Genomic DNA, 9,335 nt, shown 5'->3' with positions numbered 1-9,335 from the left:
CATGCCATGGAGAGCGGAGCTGCCGCTGAGGAGACCACTGTGAGAGCTGACAGCTGCTGCAGTGACACCAGCCTGCCCAGTACTGAGAGAAGCTGCCAGGAAAGGTCTCAGGTGATAGAGGGGAGTGGGTGAGGCTGCTGATAGCAGGTACCTACCTCTGACGCACAGACACTCCAGCTAATGCCCTCAGTTAGAAACCCAGAGTCACCCAGCTCCGCATACACAGCTGAATAGGGATCAGATGAGAGATAGAGAGAGAGAGAGACGCTCTTCCTTTTACTTGGCAGACACAGCTATTAAGAGTACTGGACAGTATTAAATATTGTACCTTTCAACAGGCAAGTCCATTTAATGACCAGCACGACCCTTTTTAGATATAATTTACCTCAGGATAGGCAGGCGCCCGGAAGCAAAAGAAACTCTAAACTGCCTTAGTGAATGGGGTGACAGGAAAGAGCGGACCCCTTGTGTATTTTAGACACTCCAAAGCTTGTATCAGACAGCTTTATTATACCTTACCTGCAATCTATCTGCACCTTTCATGTGACGCTGAACTGTATTGTGAACACGCTCTAGCTATTCAGAGCCTCAGCTACTAATATAGCCTGAAACTGCCAGCTGTGCTAATAACCTTACTGCTTTGACTGGAAACTGCTTTAAATTCATTTGCACCCTGCTGAATCTCTTATTAAGTCTGCCAACTTATGCATGCCCCGTTATTCTCTGAACGGTGTGAGGAATTAGTACGCTATATTTCACCCTTCACTGAACTGCTTACTTGGTACTGTATACCTACTGTCTGCTAACCTGCAATATCAAACTGTGCTTAATTCTGCTATTGACTTTCAATTGTCAGCATTACCTGCTACTATTAAGACTAGACTAGATTTTAAAGGGTTCAGAATCTTAGCATGTAAATTGACTCTTTTGCTGCTCTGGTTTAGTTCCGGTACTAGGTATACAACTCAGTCACCAGCATCTTGTGATGACAACAAAGGTTACCACCCCGAGCGGGCATAGTAGAATATTACTAAATATCAGTATGCAAATGCATATGCAAATAGTTTACTGATTTGATTATTAGTATACTGTGATATTGCTGTACCGTTTGCAACCTTTTCCTATATCCTCATGTGCACCCTTTGTCTTATTTGTGGAAGTGTATTTGCCTTTTAATAAATTACTCTCACAGACGTGACCAGTTTGATCCTGACTAATAAATCTTTATGTCACCGTCCTCATGTGTGGTGACGTATATGTTTGGTTCTCCGGGGTTGGGGTTCCTCGTCCCTCTGCGTAGGGTTCCAGAAGTGAGACCCAGTACAAGAAGTGATTTCGAGTAAAGAATCCATGTAAGTCCACCGACACCTGCACTAGCAACAACACTCCACCATACATACCTGTTACACCTGCATTTAGAGTACTTGTGCTGAAGGACTAGGGGAACTGGTGTTTCTTCATCGATAATCTGTCACCAGATAAGATTTTAAATGATGGCATTTAGCAACTGCTACTGCCAGGGCTGAATTAAGGATGGTGGGGGCCCAGGGCAACAAAGGTGTGGGGGCCCCCAACAAAACACACATGCACAATACCTAAACGTCATGGAGCAGCAGACTGTCTATTAGAGCTCCAGCAAACCGCTGGGTCCTAGTGCCCGGTGACTGTCTGGATCCCCTCTGGCCAGGCTGCATGCCTCCCCCCAGCCTTTTCCCCTAAAACTGCCAGAAAAGACAGAAAGACCTGCGTCAATTCCCCTCCCTCCCCTCTGGATCCGCCTCTGATTTGACAGTGATGACAGAACAAAGCAGTGTGGAGGAGCGGAGAGGGGGACTGAAGAATAGAGCCGCGCAGCACGGGTCACCGGCGCCGCTGCCTGCCATATAGTTTGACAGGTGCAGCGGCAGCCGGCATAGGATCCCTGCACGCCCCAGCAAGGTAGCACAACCCTGTGTGGGGCCCCTAATGTGTGGGGGCTCCTGGACGGCCGCCCCTGTCACCACTCCCTTAATCCGGCCATGAGTATTGCTGATGGCAATACAAGTAGCAAAATAAAGATGGGTTTTGGAATTTGATTATTTGAATTTTTGTCTCAATGCTCCATCTCCCTGCAATTAAGTATATAGGGCCCATTGCCCTCTTTAGGGACCAACGGTTACAGTTTTGTTTTTATAAGTCTGTTTGGTAAAGCAAATGCAACTGACCAACCAAGTAGGCTAGGTAATAGGTTCATCCTGGTTGAAAAATAAATATTGCTTTAACTGCCTTAACTTTCCAGAATCTTATCATAGGGGTGATTCAGATCTGATCGCTGCTGTGCATTTTTGCAATGCGCACACGCGCCAGACAACAACAATGGGCGTTGCAGGTCAGCGTCAGGATGGTGTGAAAAATCAGTTCGCACAGTCATTCGCAAGGTGATTGACGGGGGAGGCCATTTGTGGGTGGCAACTGAGCGTTTTCAGGGAGTGTTTGGAAAAACGTAGACGTTACGAAGCGTGTGCAGGGAGGGTGTGTGACGTCAGCTCCGGCCCCGATCATCCTGTTCTCATCGCACTGTAGGAGTAAGTCCTGGGCTGCGCACAGATACACACACTGGATTTTCGCTGCTCAGTGTACACATGCCATCGCACACTTGCACAGCGAATTTACACTCCCCCTGGAGGAGGCAACTATCTGATTGCAAGACAGCAAAATTAGCAGCCCAGCGATCAGATCTGAATTACCTCCATAGAGTAGAACTACACTGAACAGATCCATGTCCAAATACCACCAGAAGCCAAACAAATAAACGTCAGCAGTTTGAGGGTTAACATTTGCAAATTTAATGTGTATTCTTGCACGTAATAATGCTGCATATTGCAGCCTAGAAATAGACTGGACAGTGCTTGCATGATTACTCAAATGTGTGATTGCAAAATGTTATTTTCTTTGTAGTTTAAATTCAAACTTGTGAAAACTTCAAGAAGCCCTGAAATGACTTCTTGCATTATCTAAGCAAAGGACCTACGGTATTCCTAAGGGTTTATCTCCTCAAAGTAAGTGTGGACAACTTAGCTCCTGCTGAAGTTACCCTATTTTACATAGATACATAGCAGTGGCGGGATCCTGGTGGTTGATATACTTACGCCGGGATCCCAAGTAGGTGGCAATGCAGGCCTTGAGATACCGATGCCGCTCACAATGCTGGCGTCACATTACCAACAGCCGGCATTCCGATCGTCCAGACAGCGGGACGCGGGGGGGGGGGGAGGGGGGGGGGTTAGGTTTAGGCAGAAGAAGGGGAGGTTAGGGTTAGGCACAAAGTGGGGAAGGTTAGGGTTAGGCACCCCTGGTGAGGGTTAGGGTTAGGCACCCACAAGGGAGGGTTAGGGTATGGGGCAGAGGAGGGTTAGAGGGCTTACTGTGGGTCTGTGGGATTCTGATGAATGGGATGCCACTGTCAGTATTCTGACCGCCGGCATCCCGTCCATCGGCAAATCATACTTATCCCGCAGTTGAATTGCCCTCAGCACATAAGTATCCATCAGAGAAACTCACAGAGAGTTGGATACTTAATTATTGGTGCCAACATGTCCTTTGCAGCAGTTTCATAATTTATTGTTCCTGTATTTCTAGTTCCTCCCTTCTGCTAATGACTGCTGCCTCTTATTCCCCCTGATACCCACCACTTACTCTCTACTCCATGACTTCTCCTGCTCTGCTCTCCATCTGTGGATGTTCCCCCATGCTCGATTAGACTCCCAAAGCCTCCAATACTCTGAACACTCCCTCAGATCTCTCTTGTTTATTAAATCCTATGTGACCATTGTCTAACCCTCCCAGCTTCTCCACTTCCGTATACTTCCACTCCTTCCCCTCCTGTTTAGAATGAAAGTTCTCATGCGTATTACCCTTCTGTCTCTTGTTTTTCCCTGTACACTCTCTTAGCCACTTGTCTCCTACCCTTCCCTTGTTTGCTACCTTGCTACTTGCAATTGCCTTTAGCAGCTCTGCCTGTTTTATGATACCCTGCTTACATTACTACTTGATATGTTTCTACTTGCCTTATGCAATTTTACTTGTATCATCTCAAAGAGTATAACATATCTACATAAATCGTCAAGATCTACAGCAATGTGCTAGTAATCTTTCATGTGCTCCAGTCTGCACACAGATTCTACCTGTAGCATTCTGTCTAAAGCCGGGTACACACCTGCACGATGTAGGGACGATTTGATGTTTCGTAACAACAAATAGTCTACATCATACATTGTGTATGCATGGTTGCACACTCCCACGGGTCGTTAGTGTCATCCTCAGGTCATCCCTACTGCAGGGCAGACAGAAGATATTGCTAACACCCCAGTGCAGTGTAAATGAAGGGCGGAATGATATGTCGCTCTGTCCTTTATATGTGTACGGCCAATCTCCACTGGTCAGGGCCTAAGGGAATTCAGCCCAACCACGTTTGGCCGTCGCTCTAGTGTGTAGCAGGCTTTAGGGACATGGGTACACTGGAGTGCAGCAGCACTCAGACTTCTTGCTCTATTACTGTGGATCAAAATGACAGCAATGCAGCAATCCAGTTGTAGGGATAGTGGGGTGTGTTTTACACTACTGCTATGGCCAAGCCATGTTCCTCGCTGTCATCTTGTTGTGTTAGTAGGGAAAGATTTCCATATGCGAGAACTGCCATGTTGCTTTCTGTGTCAAGGTAGAATTAAATGTAGGCCTCAGGCATTTATAAAATGGTAGCAACATGTAGCCATATGGCCAGTGGTGCTGCAAAGGGGGCGGATACTAATCACCTGGGCCCGTGCTCCCCCCCCCCTCCTACTTGTAAGCCGAAGCAGCCTCTCCCCAACCCATACCTTTTGGAAGTGCTGCGATAGCATGCCACACGGCTGTGGGGTTCATGCCAAGTGCTCTGTGAGCTGCTGGCATGCCCCCTGTCCCTCTCTCCCTGTGAACAGACGCTACGTCTATTCACCACAACTGCCCTCGCCACCGTGGGGCACTGCGACATACAGGTGAGACAGCGAAACAGTCCCAGAAAAACGGAACTGTCCTGCCCAAATTGGGACAGTTGGGAGGAATGCCCCAAGCTGGGACACGCTGCTGTGAGCTTGGGTGCAGTTGGTCCAGGGAGGCCGCTGCCACTGTCATCATTCTTCTCTGTTGCAGGTGGGGGAACCATTGCAGTGATCACGTGTTTTTTTTTTATGGGGCGGGGCCACACTTAAGTGATTAGGTCACACCTCCAGCATTACCGGGGCCCCACCTAGCAATCTACGGCCCTGCATATGGCAAGACATTGCTAAATAAATCCACTTTCAGCAATAATAGATGTACCTTTTTATTCACTCTGTTGCCGTTTTATTTACAAACGAATATAATGTTATTTCATTATTGAGATATGACTGGGAGAAAGAAACTGCGCTGTTTTTGAAAATTGAAACATATGAGCTGTGACATAAATAGGATTATAGAAAACATAGAAAGATGTTTTTCTTTAGCAATCTTGCAATGACATAATAGCTTTGCCACAAGGTTCTCCTTTGTACTCCATGTAGTACTAACTTATTTTTTTCCCATTGGGAGAAGCAGCTCGGTGGCACCTGGAGTGTTTGCACCAAGGTCAAGGTTAGAAGTGACTCCTCGTAACGAGAAGTCGTATCATTAACTCCAAGAGGTCACAGGCCAACGAGCTTGTCTTACAAACTCTCCCCAATGTGCAATTAATTGATTGCAAAAGCAAAACATAGACCATCATATTTCTCCAAAAGCCACAACAATTAGTACAGCTCCGGCTAAAACAAGTAAAGCAGGATCACTACTGTGAACTAATTTTGCTCTAATGATTAATTCATTTATGTACAGAATATATAATTACATTTCATTCTGTTTTTTTATTTTATTTATGGAAAATACAGTAACTGCAATCTAATATAAGCTATGCCAGTGATATTATATTACTGGTCTATTACACAAGCTTAATGGGAATGTTAGCTGATGATTTGTTTTGTAAAAATTACAGAATATTATTCTCCCAGCATTCTCTGCAGCCAGTGTCCAGTAAGCATTGTGGGAGGTAGTATGATCTTTTCCAATGGTGATTGGGCGGTATCCAGATGATACATTGACAATGTATTGGTCAACAGTCAACAGGTCAACACCATAGGATCGACGTGCATAAGGTCAACAGGTACAAAAGGTCAACATGTACAAAAGGTTGACATGGCAATAGTCAACACACAAATGGTTAACGGGTTTTTTTCTTTATATTTGCTTAATTTACTATCCATGTGGACATCTATTGGGAATAGTAACCTTTGGCACTTGCCACGCTTTGCAATGGAAGCCCACAAGGGTAGATGCTTGTGCTGATGGTGGCCATATAACATGAAATATACAAGATTTGGCCAAAAATCCATCAAATATGTGTCAACCATTTTTGTGTTAACCATCGTCATGTCAACCTTTTGACCCTGACAACCTTTTGTATCTGTCAACACTGTTGACCTTTCTTTCATCGGTCAACCTTTTGTACCTGTGGACCTTATGCATGTTGATTATCTGGTGTCGACCACTGCTCTGTGCGACAGCACTGCTTACACAACCCTAATTACAGCCCTTAGCCCTTAAATGGAAATCATTTTTGGTCCTTGAACCAGGGATTCCCAACTACGGTTCTCAAGCTTAGCTAGATTAAGGGGGGCCGCAGGATATACTGTACCCCAGGCCACCTTCTGTCTGGGGGCCCCCCAGCTGGAGCACACCGACATCACTAGCTCTGTCTCATGTGTCGCAGCAGAACCAAGTAGTCCTCCTGAGTCCTGTCCCAGTGTGTAAGTAGTACAGAGGCTGCTGCTATCCTTGCATGTGACAAGATAAATTATAAATGTTATTTTTCTATGTGTATTTTAAGTTTGTTTAAGTTGTCTTTGTTCCACTACAAGAAAACTTTATAAAATAGTTGTCTCTCAATTAGGTGAAACTATAAACAGTACCCAGGCATTGTTAAACTATTAGTTTAAATCTAATATACACCATTGGTTTAAATTTAATAAACACAACCCATACCTCCCAACATACCCATTCCAGGAGGGACAAGATGCTTTCTACCTGGACTTCCCTTGTAATTAATTATTGGAATCACCTGTGTTGAAATACCTTTCTTATCAGTTATATAGCTCAACACAGGTGACGCCAATCATAATATTAAGAGAGAAGTCCAGTAGCAGAGCATTTTGTCCCTACTGGAATGGCTCATGTTGGGAGGAATAGCCCCCTCCTTCTTGCCCCGGGCCCCCCTGTCTTAAATGCCCTGGGCCCCCAACATGACAGCACTCTATGTCTTATAACAAAAGTTTTGCTGGTGCAGGGTCCTGGTAATTGATACAAACACTCACTTTTTCCACAGTTGAAAAAAGAATTAGACCAGCACTCACGTTTAGTAGGTGAAAGAAAAAAAGGGTTTTATTCCTGATAAGCCATCTGGATGTACCCCACTGCTACAGTTCGCCCGACAGCCGTTTCAACGCTCAATGGTCTTCATCAGGGGCAGCTGTCACTCTTTCCGGAGTTGCTTTAAATACCAGAGAGGGCGCCAAACACTTTGAACAGGAAGCCCGGAAGCAGCGCGTCATAGCTGCTGTCCGATTCGTTCCTTCCTGCACGTGGGTTGTGTTGCTATGGTACACAAACCCGGCTCTCTCCTTAGCAACCCGCTCCGGCAGCGTGACCATTCTGTAGTGCAGGCTGATCTGTATTCGTGTGCAGCGGCAGACAGGTGAAGTTGCTGCTGTCAATGTTCCCGGCTTGAGGCACACATGCAGAGTAATTAACCCCACAGAGCGCCGGCAGCATTGGGACACCGACAGCCCAAAAATAATATAAATCATGAAACAATTGTAACATATAAAAATTGTGACATATAAAGCAAGTGAGCCAGACATTGTCATCATGCATAGCAAAGGTATCAAACCACTCAGGGAATAATGATATCTAAATGCAACACACCACCATATTGGTGTGTTATAGCCATGGTTAATAGCATCATGCAACATGGGTATCAAACAGGGGTGATGTGAAAGGCCAATGTAAGCGCCATGTAATGTCAGGGACAGAACGGGGATGTTAGTTCATCACCTATAGGACAAATCTGTCCCTTGGTACAATACCCGGTATTCCCATGCCGTCTCCATGCATGGTACTAACTGGGCCCAACACTGCTTAATTGCCAAGATCAGACGGGATTGGATGGTTTCCAGTGTGGTATGATTGTATCAGACAGTTGTGCCCATATACAGGTGTGTGCCTCCCGTAGTCTCAGTGTCATCTCCCGTTTCACTGCCAAATCACATCATAGTCCTGTATGTTGGTGTACAAAGACGGCCACCACTATTGATACCAACAGCTAAGCTGTGAAGAGAAAGAATAAACATACACCGGTTCCTTAGATACAACACCCAGTATTCCCACATTGTCCCCAAGTGTGGTACTATCTAGGCCCATCACTGCTTAATTGCCAAGATCAGACGGGATCGGATGGGATCCAGTGTGGTATGGTAGTATCAGTCACCACGGTGTACAAAAGCAATGAGCTATTATACATGTCCAATAAGCAAACTGCAAAAGCCATATGTTGCTCAGACGGACAAAACAATCAAGCATTAGCGGGTGATATATGATTAAACATATCCATTGAGACAAGACATAAACATGACACACGGCGGTGTCTCAGAAAATTAAACCAAAAGGGTAGATTCTGTGCACTGTTGTACAGAGTCAAAGGAAGCATCCCAAACGGAATTCCTCATTGAGCCCGTTAGGGGCCAGTGTTTGTAATCTATCAATCCATTGGTGTTCTCTTTGCAGTAAGATTTTGTTGCGGTCACCACCCCTTTGTAGTGGTGGGATTTGATCCAAAATACAACATTTGAGTTGATTGATAGTGTGTTTTGCCTCCATAAAATGTCTTGCCACAGGTAAATTTGTAAAGTCACTTAAAGTCCCACCCTGGGTAATGCTCTTTTTGATTGTTGAACGATGCTGGCTTAAGCGCTCCTTTAGCATCCTGCTGGTCTTTCCAACATAAAGCAAATTGCATGGACATTTCAGCACGTAGACTACAAACTTGCTGTTGCAGTCAAGTCTCTGTTTAATGGTATATGTCTTGTTATCCTGAGGGTTAATAAACCGATTGCCAAGTAGCAAGAATGAACAGTTTGGACAACCCGTGCATTTGTGAACCCCTGTTTTAGTGGTCAACCAGTGTGAGGGTGTACTCTTCTTTCTCTTAGAAAAATCTGTTACAACAAGCAAATCTTTCAGATTGGGTCCTCGTTTAT

General features: G+C 45.2%; 2 pseudogenes; both read right to left on the bottom strand.

The window, feature by feature from the left end:
* Window positions 1-8,153: 8,153 nt before the first annotated feature.
* Window positions 8,154-8,273, bottom strand: LOC134947313 (5S ribosomal RNA; annotated as a pseudogene).
* Window positions 8,274-8,441: 168 nt separating this feature from the next.
* On the bottom strand, window positions 8,442-8,561 carry LOC134945994 (5S ribosomal RNA; annotated as a pseudogene).
* Window positions 8,562-9,335: the final 774 nt, after the last annotated feature.

This window comes from Pseudophryne corroboree, chromosome 7 (genome assembly GCF_028390025.1).
Source record: "Pseudophryne corroboree isolate aPseCor3 chromosome 7, aPseCor3.hap2, whole genome shotgun sequence".
NCBI classification, from domain to species: Eukaryota; Metazoa; Chordata; class Amphibia; order Anura; family Myobatrachidae; genus Pseudophryne; species Pseudophryne corroboree.
Note: the sequence above shows the minus strand (reverse complement) of the source record. Positions and strands in the feature narration are given on the sequence as shown.